This window comes from Arachis ipaensis, chromosome B3 (genome assembly GCF_059453495.1).
Source record: "Arachis ipaensis isolate K30076 ecotype BB chromosome B3, ASM5945349v1, whole genome shotgun sequence".
In the NCBI taxonomy this organism is placed as follows: domain Eukaryota; kingdom Viridiplantae; phylum Streptophyta; class Magnoliopsida; order Fabales; family Fabaceae; genus Arachis; species Arachis ipaensis.
This window is the reverse complement of record NC_142438.1, coordinates 128,154,335-128,174,700: the sequence shown is the minus strand read 5'-3', so window position 1 is coordinate 128,174,700 and position 20,366 is coordinate 128,154,335. Positions and strand designations below refer to the sequence as shown.

The window sequence follows — 20,366 nt, the reverse complement described above, 5'->3', positions numbered from 1 at the left end:
ACAATTAAACAATGACTACCATCTCCAACCCCTCTTTGGATCCACACCCTGCAGTTCTAGAACAGGCTTGCTATCAAGAAAATCATCAAATTCATCATCCAGTTCTTCGTTCTTTCCATCATCATTAATCCTATCATTTAAGCCCTCATCATTGTCACTTTAGTTAACAAAATCTCAAGCAGCAAGCCTATGTGGAGCTTAATTAGTTTGAAGGTCTTTAGTAGGGAAAATGTAAGGCTAAATTATTTTTCAAGAGAAAGATGTCAAAATAAACTTTTGTGCTAATAGAAAAATGCTTTGCGGAGAAATGCTGTGAAGAATTGTAACAATGAATTGCTATCTTACCCACTTACCCTCTTCTAGCTACCCATCACCACCAGTTAGCTGAACACCCAACAACTCAAGAAATTGACAAACTGTCAACCACTCAACGACGAGGACAGAGACGGCGAGTGAGGAGCAGAGAAGCAGAGACCACCCAGCAAGACTGGCGAGGAGGCAGAGAAGCAGAAATGACGCACGGCGAGGAGCGGAACAGCGACGACCCACGGCGAGGAGCAGAACAGCGACGACCCACGGCGAGGAGCTGAGTAGCGACGACCCACAGCGAGGGGCGAAGAAGCAGCGACGGCGCACGCAGTGAAGAGAGACTGGGTTGAGACACGCAACGAAGGAAGGGGACGACGACGGAGAAGGGGAATGTGGGGGCTGTGCGGGCTGCGGGTCTAGGGTTCTTTTGATCTTTCAATTTCAAAGTTCAAAGTTTAAGCTGGAAGAGGAAAGGGAGGAGTGGCGGCGTGGCGCTGCGTTGGGGAGTTTTAGGGTTTTGGCCATTTAGGGTTTTTTTTTTTTTTTTTGTCAATAAAGGTCAAAACGCGCGTCGTTTTGGAGGGTGCACCAAACCGGAAAATATCTAAAAAATCGGCTGGTTTCATTGGTTTATCGGTTAACCGCCGGTTTATCCGGTTTTTTACCGGTTTTTTGTTAGTCGATTTTTAAGGCTAATCAAACCGTTTTAATGACCGGTTCCTAATTAATCTAACCGAATCGGTTGGTCCGGTTCGATTTCAAAACTATGCACACCACATATGCAAACGTCAGTACGTCACCACGAGTATAAACGTGATATGGCGTATTTTGTCTTATCTCGTTTACAGTATAAACGAGATACATACAATTTTATTTCATTTACACCGTAAATGAGATAAGACTAAATGCAGTCTATATATACAATTCGTTTACAATTTGGATAGGTTTTTCATTCATTTCTTCAATTGTCCTCTAACTTCTAACATCTTCTAACTATATTATCGACTTATTTGGTGAGCATGGCGTGCACAGATGCACATGATCCGGATATCAATCGACTGAACGTGACATGACACAGCGTGTGGGCAGCCGACTTCTGAGGTTAGTGTTGTTTCTTTCTGTTTAATTATGTTAGAGTATATATGTGTAGCCATACTTAGGCTATGTTTGGTTGGAAGGAAAGAAATTGAGTGAATTTTTTTTTTTCTTAGTTGTGTTTGGATTAAAGGAAAATAAAAAAGGAAGAAATGTTATAAAAAGATAATTTTATCCTTGTATTATTCATTTTTTTCTTCTAATTTTCTTTCTTCAACCAAATAATAAAAAATAATCTTTTTTTTTCATTTCTTTTTCTCTCTTTTATTTCCTTTCCATTTCCTCTCAAACAAACATAGTCTTAAGAAACTTTTATAGAATTAGTATACAACACATTAGGGATGGACTTATGTGTAATCAAGAGGGGCCATTTGCCCCCACAAAATTTTTTAAAAAATAATATATATATATATATATATATTTGTCCCTTTTATATTATATTAACTGCAAAATAAAATATAAATAATTTTTTTGTTAATTTTTTTTTGTTAAACTTAACATATAATAATAATAATTATATTATTAAATTTGAGTTAGTATAACAATAAAAAATAAATAAATAAACTCAAAAAAAAGTGATAATTAATTTTATTATATTAGTTAATTGTTAATAATTAAATTAAAATTTAGTTTTTTAATTAAATACAACTCAAATTATTAGTGTTTTTTAAAAAAAATATTTAAGATAAAAATTATATTATCTATATATTAATATACTGTATTAATATCTATTATTAAAATAGTCTTGATTATAGTAATTATTTGGTTAAAAAAATTATTTATACTATAAAGACTATAATAAATAGATTTAACAGTTAAATACTTAAATATGAGATAACAAAAAATAAAATAATTTTTTAATAATATATATAGAAAAATAATATTGTCATGTTAAAAATAAAAAAAAAAAGTCATTATAAATTATTGTTTTTATTATTTGGAATATTATACTGTGGGTAGTTTTTATCAATATGTATAGATAGTTATAATTTAAACTTTGAATATATCTAAACTAATTTGAATTGATGGAGTGATCAACTTAGTCATCATTCTCTTAAGCAAGTGTTGGGAGTTCGAATTTCATCTCGTATGGATAGCAATTCATTGGCCAATTACAGACTCTTAAATAAAATTCAAAGTCATAATAGATTAGCCCTTAACTTGTTAGGTATTGTGGGAAGCCAAAAAAATATATCTATACTTAAATTTTATTATATTTTGCCCCACTATAAAATTTTTCTGGGTCCGTCACTGCAACACATGTTTGGTAGATAAATATATTGTTACGAAGGATTGATAGAATATGATTTTAGGTATTAGTTAAATTAAATTCTTAAGTAAATGTTATTCATTTTGTTTATATTTAAAATAAGTTGTTAAGTAGATGTTTGGTGATTAAATTATTAATTATTTAAATAAATGTCTTTTAAGTTAATTTATTAACTAGATGTTTATTAATTTAGTTATTAATTATTTAAGTCAATGTTTTTATTTAAATCAATTTATTAACTACATATTTATTAATTTAGTTATTAACTACATGTTTATTAATATTGCTGGCAGTACACATGGTACTTCAATCGATCTGACTCCACATCTCAGTACTCAACATTTCTGCGAATGCTGTAATTCTTCACTTGCATCATTGCATCTCTGCTTTTGAATTTATGGCCAACCTAAAACTCCACACCATCATCTAAGTTGTAATCGTCTTCACCCGTATTGGAAAATGGAGTTTTCTCGTGCATCGCGTCCATATCCAGTGTTTGATAATAACTGGGTACAACTGATAAAGTCGGAATTGGGTGCGGGACAGGCAAAAGATACCAAATTGATGGCTCGACTAGCGTCTCTGGTACAAACTCCTCCTCCTCATCATTTTCAGAAGAACCAATGTCGTTGCTATCCACAACATACTCCTCGTTGGAGTTCTCACCATCAACGTCCATGTCTTTCACTGGACTAGCAACGTGTAGTGGTGGTGGTGCGAAAAAAGGGTCGTCCTGCACAAAATCCAACTGGCCAGATCTACTACCATCGACATCACTTACCTCTGAAAAAAGTTCCATCACTTATTTTGCCATGATTCTCCCATGAATGTCAAACATGAGACGCACATGTTCGTCGTCGTAGAGCCAAAATAAACGAAACTGATACCCTACCCTACCGATCTTTTTTTTTTTTCGCAACCACCAATGCTACCCAATATCAGACTCTTCAACTCCGACAAAGAACTTACTTGTGAGGTACACAACATAATGGGATTTTCGCACTCAAGTATTACGCCAGCATCACTGTTTTTCATATGGCGATTGGGATATATACTTACAACCACATATCCACTACTACTAGACATTTTGGCTTATTTTTCGAAAGAAAAACAGAAAAGAAGAAGAAGTGAAATGTTTGCGGAGAATACAAAAGGTTGCACATCCTTTTATAACTACTAAAAATTTGTCGGAACGTATCTCATTTACACTGTAAACGTCATATATATTCACGTATCTTGGCTTTCTTTTTCAAATTCTTTTAGCATTTTTTTTGTCAATTTTAAGCATTTTTTAAAAATAAAAATTCATGTGCAGTTATTAATATTAGTAGTTAAAAATTATTAGATGATTTAAATAATTTAATTAAATTATTATATAACGGTTCTCAACTATCAACTTTATACAAAAACAATCTGAGCTTCTACCTTTTTTAATTGTTACCTTATAACTTGAATAAAAAATTATTATTTTAATACTATCGTCTCTTTTCTTTTAACGATTGTTATTGAGCCCAGCAACTAAATTAGTAAATTATTATTATAACAAAACTGTACTTTTTATTTTTTACACAAAAAGGTGAGTAGTTTCTCTAACACCCTTGTAAATATATAACATCGTTTTAAAACTTTTTTAATGATTTAATGCTGGTTCTTAAAATCTTTTTTTTTTAATAATTTTTAATAAAATCTATTGACGATATCTTTGTTTTAATTGAAAATAATAACTAAAACTGACATGAACAGAAAATCAAACATATGAAACGTTATTATGTTTACCATATTTTTATTTTGTAAGATTGTTTGATGGTAACTTACCTTCAGCATATCCTTACTTTTTTTTTTGTTGGCATTTCGAATATCCTATTATTTTCAAGAGTCAATATATATGACAAAAAGACATTTTTAAAGATGTTACATTCTAATATTTTCAATATTACAGCTTATGGGACTATTTGTGGACGATTTGACATGACAACCACAATTAGAAAATTAGTTACACAGTTATCTAATTAACCAGTACTCTATGTGCTTTATTTAGACATTAACATAGTAATCATACAAGAGAACCCAAATTTGGCACAAATGTTATTGATCATTCAATTTCTAAAGTCAAGTTACTCCTACAAAAGAAGTTATCATTCTCGTTACTTTGACTAATATCTACTATACTTTAGTTGCAGGCTCAACAATGGCTCTACCCAAGTTCCTCATGTGGCCATTTTCTTTGACATGGTTGTTTCTGGTTCATTGGCAACTACATCATGTGGAAGGGGCACCAGAACCAGAGGCAGTACCAGGTATCGGTATCAATTGGGGCTTACTTGCAACTCACCCCATAAATCCTCCCATTGTAGTGAATATGTTGAAGGACAACGGCATAAAAAAGGCCAAGATCTTCGACACGGATCCTTGGGTTGTGAGTGCTTTCACTGGCTCAAACATTGAACTCATGGTTGGAATTCCCAATGACCAACTCAGAAAACTAGCTAGAGATGCCAATTATGCTCATGACTGGGTTAAAAACAATGTCACAAAATTCGTTTATAAGGAAGCGGTCAACATCAGGTATACTAATAATTACATTTTTAATATTTTATTCCATAACCATAGTTTTTGTCAAAGATTTATGACTATAACTAATAAAACTGGAAGAATATATAAAGAGTCCGCAAAGATAAAAAACGTTTCTTTGATTGATTGAAATTTATGAAAGTAAAACTAAATATATATAAAATATTTGTTTATAAAAGATAAAAAATAAGATAAAATAATAAAAGTTAAAATTGTAACTAAATTTATGTATTCTGTTGAGCTGAATTTGTAAATTGTAAGATTTTTTTATTGTTGCCATGGGCTACGACGAAAGAGTGATTTAATAAAAACTTTCTAGCTATTGCTGATATAAGAATATGGTAATGCAGATATGTATCTGTTGGAAATGAACCATTCTTGAGAAGTTACAATGGTTCATTCGTGAATATCACATTTCCAGCAATGCAAAATGTTCAAAATGCTATTGACAAGGCTGGTTATGGAGACAAGATCAAGGTAACAACGGCATTGAATGCCGATGTGTACGAATCTAAGACAGACAAGCCATCCGACGGCGAGTTTCGTCCGGATGTGTTTCATGCTATTAAGGAAATTGTGCAGTTTCTTGATGAACATAACTCACCATTTCTTGTTAACATATACCCTTTCCTTAGTCTATACCAAAATGAAGGTTTCCCAATGGATTTCGCATTCTTTGATGGCGTGGCAAATCCAGTTACTGACAATGATAAAGAATACCACAATGTGTTTGATGCAAACTTTGATACCCTTGTTTGGTCATTGAGAAAGATTGATCACTCTAATGTGAATATAGTTATTGGAGAAATTGGATGGCCAACTGATGGTAACAAACATGGTACTCCAAGTAATGCAAAAAGGTTCTACCAAGGGTTCCTCAAGAAAATGGCTAGTAAAACAGGAACCCCTCTTCGGCCCGGGCCTATGGATGCATATATGTTCTCTCTTTTGGACGAGGACGACAAGAGTATCGCCCCCGGAAACTTCGAACGCCATTGGGGAATTTTTCGATACGACGGGAAGCCTAAGTTTGAGGTGGATTTTTCAGGTAACGGAGAAAATAAAATGCCTATTGAAGCTAAAGGTGTCGTCTACCAAGAGCGTAAATGGTGTGTGATTAAACCCTTTGACAAGTCCTTGAACATGAGCAGTTTGCCAGGGGCATTGAGCTATGCTTGTGCACTTGGTGATTGCACAAGCTTAGGTGCTGGTTCTTCTTGTGCAAATCAGAGTGAGGATGGGAGTGCTTCCTATGCTTTTAACTCCTACTTCCAAATAAGTGACCAAAGTGTTGAGGCATGTGATTTCAAAGGATTGGCCAATATTGTAACAGATGACCCTACAAACGGAACTTGCTTCTTCCCTATACAAATTGAGAGCAGTGGAAACATGCTTACAACTTTACTCATCAAGGTGGGACTTTTCGCTGGTTTTTCATTGATTTTCTTGACATTTATGTAGAGGCCATAGTTTAGTTAGGCAGGAGTGGATTAGTAATAAGAGATGTCAGTAGATTGTACTTTTTAATTGATATAGTTTTTCCTTCTCAACGCAACATAGAAAGATTTAGTAATAAATGCTTGAAATGCCATTAGATATGTAATGTAATGTAATGTAACCGTTTCAATTACCAGAAGAATAATATAAGACTAGAGTGAGACCTGTGCTAGTAAATTAACGACAGTATATAGTATATTTTAAAAAATATTATATTATTGAAAAATTAATTAAAATATATAAAAATTAATATTAAATTTGATATATTTTTATTTAAAATATTTTATAATATAAGAAATTTTTATATTAAAATTGTATGGCGCACCGTTAACGTGATTTGAAAAATTAAAAAAATTAGTTTCTAATCTTTTAATAAATTATATATTTATCCCTTTTAAAAATTTAATTATAGTTAAAATAATAACTCAAATTAAAAGTAAATATTCAATTAAAATGTGATATATCATAGGGATAATTTACATGTTATTTTAAAGAGGATTGAATAGAATTCACCTATTTTATTTGTTGTTTTTATTTTTATATTTGTTTTAATTAACGGACTTAGTCTTTTTATATGGTGTTTGTCCTTTTTTATTTTTTGTTGTTATTGGAGTTGTTTCTTTCTTCTTTCTATCATATGTTCTTGTAGAGACATATTTTTTTTAACTGTTGACTTGTATATATTTTCTTATCTATTTTTTTTTTCTGTTTCATCTTTCTATATATGTTCTTCGTCTGAATATGTGTCTTAGATTCATTTACTTTTTTTTCATTAACTTTTTATAATTATGTCATCTAGGTCTGATGATATTAGTGTTAGTGAAGTTGGTTCCTATAATAAATGAAGAATATAAATGAGCAATATAAATGATGTTTTGAATAAATGAAAATTTTGTTTTGTATTGCCTATTTTATTTGTTATAATAGGAGTTGAGTTTCGGTAATTTTTTTTTTGGGACAAATGTCTTAGTAATAGTATATTATTGAGAGCATAGTTAAAATCATTTACTTTGACTTCAAATATAAATGTGAAGTTGTATAAATGTTTTAGGGGTAAGTACTGTTTTAACCCCTAAAGTTGAGCATGAAAATTGAAACCGTCCCTCATCTAATTTTTTATTTAGAATCGTCCTTAACGTTTTTTTCGTATTAAAATTGTCCTTTTAATTTTTTTGGACAAAAATACCCTCACCACTACCAACACAATTACCTCATCCACCACCACCACCACCAACACCAACACCACTGCCACAACCAGCATCAACAGCACCACCAGCACCACCACCAACACCAACACCAACACCAACACTAACACCAACACCACCCCCCACCCACTGCCACTCCATCACCATCTGCATCGCACCAACCAAAACTTAGAAAATCAACATCATCGTTATCTTCATCAGAACCCAGAGCTCAGATCCAGAACTCAAACTCAGAAAAACAAACCTAGAACTCAAACTCAAAAAAACAAGAACTCAACTCAGAAAATCATCATCATCATCAGAATCCAGAACTCAGAAAATCATCATCATCGTCATCATCATCAGAGTTCTGGAGGAGGAGGCGGCGAAGACGAGGGCGAGGCGATGACGAGGGCGAGGATGAGGAGCAGAAACGGCTCGACGAGGAGGGCGAGGCGCGAGGGGACAGCGGCGGCGCGAGGGCGAGGCGGTGATGACGAGGACGAGGAGCGGCGTCGGCGAGGAGCGACGAGGAGCGGCGGCGGCGAGGACCCCTTCTCTCCCCCCTCCTCCCTGTTTCTCCCCCCCCCCCCCCTTTTCTTTCTCTCCCCACCCCCCGCTTCTCTGTATCCCTTTCTCTCCTTTCTGTCAGCAACGGCGACGGCAGCTCCAAACTTCGCCGGCGCCATCCCCCTCACCTCTTCTCTTCCCTTTCCCTCCCCTCCCCTCCCCCTTTGTATACCCTTTTCTCCCCTTCCTCCCATGCGTTTTCTTCCCCTTCCCCCCTACCCAACACGCGTTTTCTTTTTTTTTTTTTTTATAACTTTTATTATTAAAATAGGAATAGGGGTAGTTTAGGAATAACATTAAAAAATTATTAAAAAGGACGATTTTAATACGAAAAAAAACGTTAAGAACGATTCTAAATCGAAAATTAGATGAGGGACGGTTTCGATTTTCACGCTCAACTTTAGGGACCAAAACAGTACTTAACCCAATGTTTTAATTGGGATGGTGCTTGAGTGTCATTGCTATCTTAGAGTGTAATTAGATTTAAGGTAGTTGTACCTAATAATTTTTTTACTTCTCTATCAAATAGTACAAAAGTTATTGTAGCACTTTGATCTAAAACATTTAATTTAATTTTGAATCTATAATAATTATTGAGTTAGTAATTTATAATTTGATGAGTATTTTATAATAAGTATAATTTGATAGAATTTGATGAAATTTTTTATAATTTAAATCTGTAATACTTATTTTATGCTGTAGCACAAAAATTCCATTTTTTTTGTATTATTTATGAATTTTTTTTACATCTATTTATTTTTCTTCTTTTAGTGTATATAGTTTTTCAATAATATCTATAATAGTAAGAATAAATTTTTTTAGAATATTTATTGTGTGTATATATAATATATTGAATAAGCTATTTTTAATAAGAATAATTTAAATAGCATAAAGTAAAATACATGTTAATAATATTTTATCTTGTAGCACAAAAACTTTATTTTTTGTATTTTTTGTAGGTTTTTCTTTGACATCTACTTATTCTTCTTCTCCTAATGCATATAGCTTTTTAAGGACATCTATAGTAGTAAGATTAAAAATTATTCTTCTCCTACTTTATTTTGTGTGTGTGTAAAATAAGTTTTTTTAATAAAAATAATTTAAATATCATAAAGTAAAAATATCTATTAATATTTTTTTAACTCATTTTGTCAGACAATATTTTAAGTAATACAAACTCAAAATAGTGCTAAAAAATTATTAAAATTGATTCTTTGATTTAAATAACATATTTAAATAAGTATAATTATAAGTATGTTAAAATATATAGAGAGACAAGCAGACAATGGTTCGGACCATGCTCCTTTAATCCTAGATTCAGACCCCCCAACCTGAAAGACTAAAAGAAGATTCAAGTTCCAGGATAGATGCAATGGTGTGGCGAGTAGGAAGTAAAGAAGATTGTGAAAGACGTTTGGGGACTAACCTTTGAAGGCTCTCCGATGTATTCTCTAGCACAGAAGCTCAAGCAATGTTGACACAGACTAGTACAATGGCAGCATCAATCTCGGTCCAATTCTAAAATACTAATAGAAAAAATAACCTTGCAGTTGGAAGCAAAAAAGGCCGAGGGTATCTTTGGAGGTAGCGAGTTGATTGAACTTGAGAATAGATTAGAGGAAGAGATGGAGAGAGAAGAAAGTTATTCGAGGAAGAAATCTAGAAGTCAATGGTTGAAAGAAGGAAACAGCAACACAAAGTTCTTCCATCAAATGTTCCAATCTAGAAACTAGAAGAATAAAATCTGGGGATTAGTTGGAGAAGATGGAGAAGTCGCTTCTGATCCAGCAAGTATAGCGAGGGTGGCTGAATCCTATTTCCAGAAGATTTTTATGGCTACTAATCAAACTGATTTGGAAATACTTTTTGAGGATTTCAAACCTACGGTTACAACTAATATGAATCGTAGGCTACTGAGACCAGATTCACTTGAAGAGACAAAGAAAGCTATGTTTAGTGTTTACGCTCAGAATACTCCGAGGGATGATGGATTCACAGCCAAATTTTATCAATTTTTTTAGGATGTCATAGGTAATGATGTGTAAGGGGTGTTTGTAGTTTCTTTGGAAGTAGAAGAATTTTAAAAAGCTTCAACTACACTTAGATCTATTTAATACCCAAGATTTCGAATGCCAGAAATATGTTATAGGTCAGACCTATTAGCCTTTCATCAGTCTTTTACAAGATTATGTCAAAAGTATTTGTTCATAGACTATAATTATTTGTGAATAACATTGTAAGTACTAATCAAATTGCTTTCTTGAAAGGAAGGTTAATATCTGACAGTATTCTAATAGCTCATGAGTGCATGCATTATTTTAAGTTAAAAAAATCAGATTTGGGGAATGAAATGGCTCTAAAGCTGGATATGAGCAAGGCCTACGATAGAGTGGAATAGTATTTTCTATGGTTCATTATGGAGAGGATGGGTTTTGATGCTAGATGAATAGCATAAATCAAAGAACTGGCTTCTATTATTTCTTACTCTGTACTTATGAAGGGCCAATCTTTTGATTTTTTTAGGCCAACTAGGAGTATTCATCAAGGAGAGCCCCTATCATTGTATCTTTTTTTCTTTTGTACAGAAAGACTTTCTTTTCTGTTACACAGGGTAGAGCAAAACATGATTATTCAAGGAATTCAGATTCACAAAAGAAGTCCGACTATTAACCACATTTTCTTTGCAGATGACTCCATTTTATTCTATAAAGCATCATAAGAATAATGTACTAATATCCTAACTCTACTCTATGACTATGAGATGGTTAGTGGACAAAACACTCCTATCAACTGTACAAAGATTTAAAAATACCACATTTGGAGCCATAAAAAATAAAGTACAAAAGAAGGTACAATCTTAGAAGAGAAATCTATTGTCAGTAGGTGGAAGACATGTCCTGATTAAGGCTGTTGGAGAAGTAATTCCTGTGTATATCCTATCCTGTTTTAAGTTTTCTGATTCACTTTTAGATAAGATTCACAGAATTTTAACACAATTTTGATGGAGTCAAAGAAGCACCGAAAGGAGAATGTCATGGATTAGTTGGGATAAAATAATAAGACCCAAAAGAGAGGAAGGATTGGGTTTCAAAGACTTGCGTGTTTAAAATTTGGCTCTACTTGAAAAACAATTTTGGAGGTTGGATGTTAATCCTAATGCATTACTTAGCAAAATATTAAAGGGTAAGTATTTTAGATATAAGTCTTCTTTAACTGTAGACAAAAGGACTAACCCTTCATGGGGCTGGCAAAATCTCTTAGATGATAGAAAAGTGGTGAAAAAAAGATTGTTGTGAAGTATAGGGTCAGAAGATGATGTTAATGTTTGACAAGAATCCTGGATGCCGCCCCCATACCCATATTATATCAGTCTTAACAATCAATCCAGCAACAATATATTTTCAATAATTAATAGAGTAAATGACATATTGACCACAGGAAGAAGATGAAATAGAAAGCTTATCGAATTAATTTTTTCCCCTGAAGTAAGTACCTACATTCTCTCCATAAAGCTGAATAATAACGGCAAGGACTCTCTTATTTGAGTCTTAAACTCGAAGAAGCAATATGATGTGGCGTCTGGATATGTGGTGGCGTATGGCTTTACGCATGAGCCGATCAATCAACTACCTGCAATCATGCAAAATTCAAGAATCTGGAAAAATATTTGGAGCTTACAGATACCAACAAAGATAAAAAAAAAATTTGTGGAGAGCTGTGCATGAAAAATTACCTGTACTGAGCCTCATCGACCAGCGTTTCCAGTCGACCCCACCTTTATGTCCCAGATGTAGATTAGCCCCGAAAATTATCATTCACTGTCTTCGATAGTGCCGCCCTGCTTAGGAAGTATAGGGAGCAGTAGATTTGAAGTTGGTGTCGCCATTGCAAAGTGTTTTCTCCTTTGTGGAGTGGTGGACCCAAGTACTATTAGGTGCTAGAAGTGAAAGAGAAGGTGACGACACCCTCAACATTTTCGCTGCTTTTTGTTGGGTATTGTGCAAAGCACATAATAAAGAGGTGTTTGAAAATGAAAAGACCCCTATCCAACAGATTCGAACTCAACAAAAAAGATTTGTCAAGAGATGAATAGAAGACAAGTTTTCTAATTTTCTAATGTATTTTTCTTTCTTTAATTTATTGGTTATTACTATAGCCATTTATAGTTTCAATTGGGAGAACCCTTCTATTATTATTTTTTTGTCCCACATAAGATTTTGTATCACTTTCTTAAAGTAATACAATTACATTCACTTTGAAAAAAAAATTATATTAAAAATAATTATATGTAAAGTATTGCAAAATAATAAAAAAAAGTATAAATAGTAAAAGTAATAAGAGTATTTTTTTTTTATTTATTTGTTTTAAAAATATAATAAATATTTTTATTTTGTATCTAATCATCTAAAAGAATCATTTTAAATAAATAGATTTTTCTTCATTTGTTGGTATAAATATTTTTCATAAACGAACCACAAATTGTGAAATGAAGTAATAGCAGTAAAAGTCTTATATACGATAGATAAGTATCTCAAATAATATGAAATTTGAATAATTTATAACTTAAAATTTGTTGTGATAATATTATTATGATACTTTTAATGTAGATGTTTATTGTATTTAATTAATTATTGTGAAAATTATGATTTTATTTTTTTATTTTTAATTTTTTAAAATTTAATTTGATTGGTTGATTTTTAAAATTTGCCAAAAAAATAAATGTACTAACATAACATCATTAAAAAAATAAAAAAAATTTAAATTTAATGTACAAAGACTTTGACATTAATTTTTATCTTTATCTTTATCTTTATAGTAATACAAATGGGGAGCCCATTTGCTGACGTGGCGCTCATACGTTGAGTCTGGGAGTTTATTTGCTTAGGTGTCGTCACTAGAAATTTTAAGATTTATATTTATAAATTATAAATTATTATTTGCTTAAGTTGTTATTTTCAAATTTTAAATTATTTATTTGAGTTGTTATACTTAGGTTGTTATTTTTTAAATTTAAATTTTTTTTATTTAGGTTATTTTTTTTTAAATCTTAGATTGTTGTACTTGGGTTATTATTTTTTAAATTGTTTTACTTATGTTCTTATTTTTTAAATTTTAACACTATTTTTTTAAAATTTGTTGATTCTTTTTAGCACTATTTTTTAAATTTTTGTAGATTTTTTTCAAAAATTACACTTACATAGTAAATTTAAATATATTTACGTTAATTTAGAATTTTAAAAATTGTTAATATATTTATTTACTTTATCTTGTAAATTTAATTTAAATTTAAATTAAAGTCAATCAAATTTAAAAAATTTTAGCTATGAGTCAACTATAAAAGTATAAGTTATGAGATATGTGTAACACCACAATTCAAAGTACATCAAACTCCTTTCTTTACATACATCCAAAATCTAAAATTTTTCTATTTATTCCAATGGATGGTATTCACAAAATCGCAGAAATCAAACCTATAATCGACAATTTGTGTGTACGTATACGAGTGATATGGTTATAGACACTACCAAGTTACAGTAATTCTTCATTGCCATACTCAATTGAGATGGTTTGGCTCGATGAAGACGTGAGTTTTCTACTAATATTTTTTTATTTTATTTTAAATTTATATTATTTATATTATTTATATTTTAAATTTGTTTGTTTATTCCCATCTAATTGTTCTTTGATTTTTGTTTATTAATTCTAGGGAGGAAAAATACACGCCTCGGTTAAGAGAGTTATTGTGTCTCGATTCGTGATAAGGAGGCAAAACAAGTTTTGGAAAAGAGCTGTGTAGATATACTTGATCCACTCCTATTGGTAAGTTCTAACCAATATTTATTTCTAAAAACATTAGTGAAGATATTTTTAATGTTAATTTTATATTATTTATTATTAATATATTATGTAATACCCTGCAGAAAGGAGATCTATCGGATACATCTACACTTTTACTCAACCTAATTGATAAGACCTTCCTCTTCATCGTTGAAGTTTAAATATCTGATAATCCACATTTTTCACCTTTTTATAAAGTTAAGAAGATGACTGATAATGTGGACCTCATAAATAAATTCAAAAAGGCTCACCCTATTCAAATTGTGAGAACAATTATAAGTGTACTGTCTATTAAAAAGCATTTTATTTTTCTCTTTCTTGGTCATTAGTAGTATCTAATTTATAAATAATAATTAATAACTAATTATAATTTTACACCGGTGGTTTGTTTCCAACTTCAAAGGCTTCCTCAATCATTGAAGGGGAGAAAGTAGAAGGTGTTAAGGTATTTGTTCAGAAAATAAATTTTTTTGTTTGTTTGTTTTCTCAAAGTTAGATCTTTATTTTATTAAAAAAATATTATTGACATAAAATCAAAGGTAAGAAGGAAGTCTTTAATTTAACGTAGTATTTTGTACAGAATTTGTTGCTTGAATTCTCCAATGAAGTTGCGAACAATGATGAATCCGAAGTGTTGGAAAATATTATTACACCAACCAAGCGACTATCCTCGGAGTCGGAAGATTCGAAGGTGTAATGAGATACCTCAACTTGCAAGAAGATCAAGATTGAGAATGAAACTTGAGAATTTGGATGCACATATTTTAGAATCCCTTTTAGAGTATATCTAATAGAATAATGTCAAGCATATGTTTGTTTTGGAGAAAACATTGTCTTTTCTTGAGTTGTTATTTTTCTTTTGGTTCTTTTGGATTTTTATTTTTGGAATTTAGAATTTTTTTAAATATAAATTGAAGTTATTTGGTTATTACTTATGGTTTTATTTTTAATTCGATTCACACTGTTGATATTCTGTTAATTTCTAATTTAGTATTTAATGTCATAAAGTTATAAATTTCTCATATGAATTATTGTTGATACAATTAAGTTAGTTATTGATTTTTAATGTGTACTTATTTTAAAAAGAAAATCTAATTATAATTTTTAATTAAAGTATTATGTTTAAAATTTTAAATTTAAATTCAAATAAACTTTTTTTTAATTTTTAAATAAGCAATTGGGTTTGAGAATATTTTTTAAAATTTTATATAATTTATAAGCTACTATGCTAATTACAAAAGATTATATTAAAGTAAATAGAATTTCCAGTCTTATTAAAATGTGAGGTTATTTATATTATTTTAAAAAAAATTAATTTGACATTTTTCTATATTTAATTATGTTTCTAATGTTGTTTCGACAAAATTGAAATAATTTAGGAAAATTTATTTAAAAGTTTAAAATTTGTACTAACTAATTAGAAAATTCTATTTACAAATTTAAAATTTGAAATTCTAATACTAATTCCTAATTAAGTGATTTTTTGACCGTTTCGATTTTTAAATTAAAATTTTTTTACTTGCCACATTTATAAATTTTCTCTTTACTCAATTTACATTGTTATCTTTTAAATTGTTTATGCACAATAGAAGTATTTTCATTTTTTTTCTTTTAAAATATTTTTTCTAAATTTACGTAATTTATAAGGTTATTAATTTTTAGATTGTATTTAATTTTATTTATTTTTATCGACAAATAATAGGATTAACACTATTTATGACGAAACTAATAAAATTATTTTTAAATTAATAAGTTCCTATATTCCCGATGAACAACGAACGTTTAATTAGAAAATTTTATTTAAAAATTTAAAATTTGCACTAACTAATTAGTAAACTTTATTTAAAAATTTGAAATTTAAAATTCTAATACTAATTCCTAATTAAGTGACTTTTTAATCGTTTTGATTTTTGAATTTAATTTTTTTATTTGTCACATTTATAAATTTTCTCTTTACTTCATTTACATTGTTATTTTTTAGATTGTCTCTGTATAATAATAGAGGTACTTTCATCTTTTTCTCTCTTTTTAATTATAAGCTATTCATTTTCAATTTCTTTATTTAAAGAAATAAAAAAAATTTTTAACTATTAGTTGAATTTATTGACTGTGAGATTAAACTTATATTTATTTGAAAAATGAAACTTTTGTGAAAAAAATATATATTATTTTTCGTAAAATATATTTACTATAAATGAAAATGAAAAGAAAATTAAAGCCGCCATTGAAGTTAAACTGACCATTTAGTTATTTATTTATTGAGTAGAGATGCAGAGGAGTGAGGAGGTTGAATTCAAACAGGATAGTTGGTGAAATGGTTGAAAAAAAAATAGAGAGAAAATGAAAACTACATGGATATAAATATATAACAAAACATAATGATTGATTTAGAATTTTTGATGGTATATGAACAAAGAAGAAGGAGCAAATGTGCGTGGTAGGTCATGAGTATTTTGGCAAAATAAAATCCCATAAAATACAATATCTATACATTATTTAGCTATTGACGAGTAATAAATTATTAGTTTATATTGTCTTCGTAATATTTTACTAAATTTGTTTATAAAAAATTACAGAAAATCTGAGTGATAGTTCCAATGGTGTGCATTTTAAATCAGTGTTGTCGGACATTACAAATAGCAGCATCAATACAGGTTGATTTTTGGATGAATTTTTTTGAAACTTGCTTATGTGAATATGCATTCATTTTATGTATTTTGATTTTTCTACCATTTATTCAATTATAAACTTTAACAGAAAATTTGTTCAAAACTAATGTCTCGAATTATCTTATTAGATAATAACTCAACACCATATTGACCAAGGTCTTCAACTACTAATCCACACTCTGTAGGTGAAAAAGAACAGTGTGCCAATATTAATAGTATTAGTAATTCGGGTATCACACGTGGAGCATATGATAGCCCATGTCATCAGACAAGTCAACAACAATTTCAACAAACATCAAACAATATCGACCAATTACAAAGCCAGCGTATGTTAATATGCTTTTATTATTTAAAGACCAAACATTTAATTTTTCAATTGGTCTATTAAAAACAATCTTTGATATATGCTATATAATTATTATAGATTCATTGGAGCACACAAATCGAATTAGATTAGCCTTTAGTGATGAGATTAACCTTTCATTTGCCTAGAGAGCAAAATATCATCTTTAAAGACGATGATGATCTTGAGAAAATCGTGGAAGAAGAGGAAGAAAAATGTACGATGTTCTTAGCATGGATGGAAGCTAATAAAAAATTTGAATCAGGTCAAATTTTGACATATGCTGAGTTTCCAAATCAATTTGTTTATGATAGAGAAGCAAGGGAATGACATCCTCCATCGGGTACAGGTGATATTTATTATATGAGAATTTTGTTAGCTGTTAAGAGAGGTTGCACAACGTATGAGTCTATTAGGACAGTTAATGGAATTACATATTCTAGCTTCCAAGATACTTGCTATTCCATGGGACTACTGTGCGATGATAGGGAATTCATTACAGCTATTAATGAGGTAGCTGAACTTGCATCTGGTCATCAATTGAGAAAATTATTTGCGATGCTACTGATATCTAATAGTATTAGCAACCCAGAGCGTGTTTGGAATGCAACTTGGATATTATTAGCTGATGAAATACTATATGAGAGGAGAAAAACTTTGAAAAATCAAGATATTTTACTATGTCCCTTTTTTTATATCAAGATTGTATTCTCTTATTATTTTTATTTTTGTTAATAATATTAATAGTTTTATTTTGGAATTACTTATTAAGTATTTCATAAAACCACCATGTGTTTTTGCTAGGACTAAACATGACTGATGACGAATTGAAAAACCTCTGTTTTATTGAGATTGAGAAGATACTCAACAGCAATGCGAGATCTTTAAGAGACTATCAATCAATGTCATATCTTGAGATGTCTGATATTCGCCTTTTTCAGAATAAGCTAATAGAGGAGGAGTTAGCATATGACACAAATGAGTTGACTCATACAAACTTATATACGGAACGAAAGATGACTCATGGGCAAAGTTAGTATTCGATGAGATACTTAATGCTGTTATTACAGATTCTGGTGGTTTTTACTTCCTTTATGGGCATGGTGGGTGTGGTAAGACATTTATTTGGAATAAACTTTCTCTACTATTCGGTCTAGAGGAAAGATTGTTTTAAATGTCGCATCCAGTGGAATTACGTCTTTACTCCTACCTGGTGGCAGAACGGCTCATTCTAAATTTTCAATACCCATTATAATTACTGATGAATCTACTTACAATATCAAGAATGGCAGTTTGAAGGCTGAGCTGCTCATCCAAAGTAGCTTAATAATTTGGGATGAAACTCCAATGCTCAATAAAATGTGCTTTGAAGCACTTGATCGGACGCTCAGGGATCTTATGTCAGTTACCGATTAGCATAAGACACATCAACCATTTGGTGGTAAGGTTGTTGTTCTAGGAGGTGATTTCAGACATATACTTATGGTGATTCCGAAAGGGAGTAAACACAATATATTGATATCAGCTATTAACTCATTTCATCTGTGGTCGTTTTGTAAGATTCTGAAACTGCATACGAACATGAGGCTTCTAATGTCTTCTTCAAATCAAGATGAAGGTGAAATGAAGAGATTTGCTAATTGGATACTTGATGTTGGAAATGAAAATATTGGTTCTGTTGTTGGTGATGAATCAGAAATTGAAATTCCAGATGATCTATTGATTACAACTACTAATGACTCTTTCTTTCATTTGGTAGACTTTGCATATCCAAATTTGTTGCAAAATATGTCAGATTACAAATATTTTCAGAGTAGGAAAATTCCTGCACCCACGCTTGAGAGTATCGAGAAGGTAAATGATTTTGTCTTGATAATCTTTCCAGGCATGAAAAAGGAGTATTTGAGTTCTGACACAACATGTCAAGCTGATGAGCATGAAGATGTACAACAAGAGTGGTTCACACCAGAGTTCCTAAATGACATCAAATGTTTGGGACTACCCAATCACAATTTGACTTTGAAGACAGGAGTCGCTGTAATGCTACTGCGAAACATAGACTAGACTTCAGGTTTATGCAATGGGACAAGATTAATAGTTAACGAACTTGGCAGTAATGTAATTGGAGTGACGGTAGTGACCGGTAGAAATATTGGAGATAAAGTGTACATTCCAAGAATGAACTTGATCCCTTCAAATTCAGGGTTGCCATTTAAGTTTTTACGGAGACAATTTTCATTAACAATATGCTTTGCAATGACCATTAACAAGAGTCATGGTCAATCATTATCACATGTAGGACTTTACTTGCCAAAATCAGTGTTCACCCATGGACAACTTTATGTTGCTTTGTCAAGAGTTAAGAGACACAGTGGCCTCAGGGTTTTAATTCTAAACGAAGACGGCAATTTAAAGTCATCAACAACAAATGTCGTGTTCAAAGAAGTTTTTAATAATATTTAGGTAAGAATAATATTATTTTCATTTTAATAGCATGTTATGATTTATACTTTTGTATAAATATTTACTATAGATATAATAAATTTATCTATAATTCTGTTTTCAGATTTGAGATGAAATGTGTAACAAAGAGCACAACATCATATGCCAATTGCTTTTCTAATGAAGTTAGTAAGATACTAGGTTGTTGATAAATTTTTATTAGCCTTTTGATATAAATTTTAGTGTAAAATTGACATGCTATTATTATAGTTATATATGTTCTTATTTTTTTCATGTCTCCCTCCTCGTGGTTCAAGAATATTATAGACTTTAAATTCTTCTATTTGCTATTTACTTTGAATAAAGATAAAACATCATATTTAGGACGTTTATTATATAATGACGATGATCGTATTATACTAAACTCAAAAAATTTATAATTATAAAATATTATTTTTAATTTAACATGTTAAATTTAAATATAAGTCCGTGTATCGTACGGGTTTAATACTAGTATAATAAAAATATATAATTTCTTAGGCACTTACCCAAATTTAAAAAGTTGTATGTGGTTCGCT

The 20,366-nt window shown here is 30.6% G+C and overlaps 1 protein-coding gene and 2 pseudogenes across 9 annotated transcripts in view; 2 read left to right on the top strand and 1 right to left on the bottom strand.

The window, feature by feature from the left end:
- Nucleotides 1-20,366, bottom strand: part of LOC107631143 (RNA cytidine acetyltransferase 1) — a 568,507-nt gene that overhangs the window by 10,292 nt on the left and 537,849 nt on the right. The window contains exon 1 of one of the 9 annotated variants that reach the window (XM_016334485.3): nt 346-836. The exons of 1 other annotated variant lie outside the window; for it this stretch is intronic. The gene's annotated coding sequence lies outside the window, so the exon portion shown is untranslated. Of the gene's footprint in view, nt 1-345; nt 837-20,366 lie in introns of those variants that run through there. 7 more of the 9 variants (XM_016334486.3, XM_016334488.3, XM_088508045.1 and 4 more) reach the window with 7 other exon arrangements.
- LOC107633697 (glucan endo-1,3-beta-glucosidase 8 pseudogene) lies at nt 4,863-6,706 on the top strand (annotated as a pseudogene).
- LOC107633699 (uncharacterized) lies at nt 8,332-19,809 on the top strand (annotated as a pseudogene).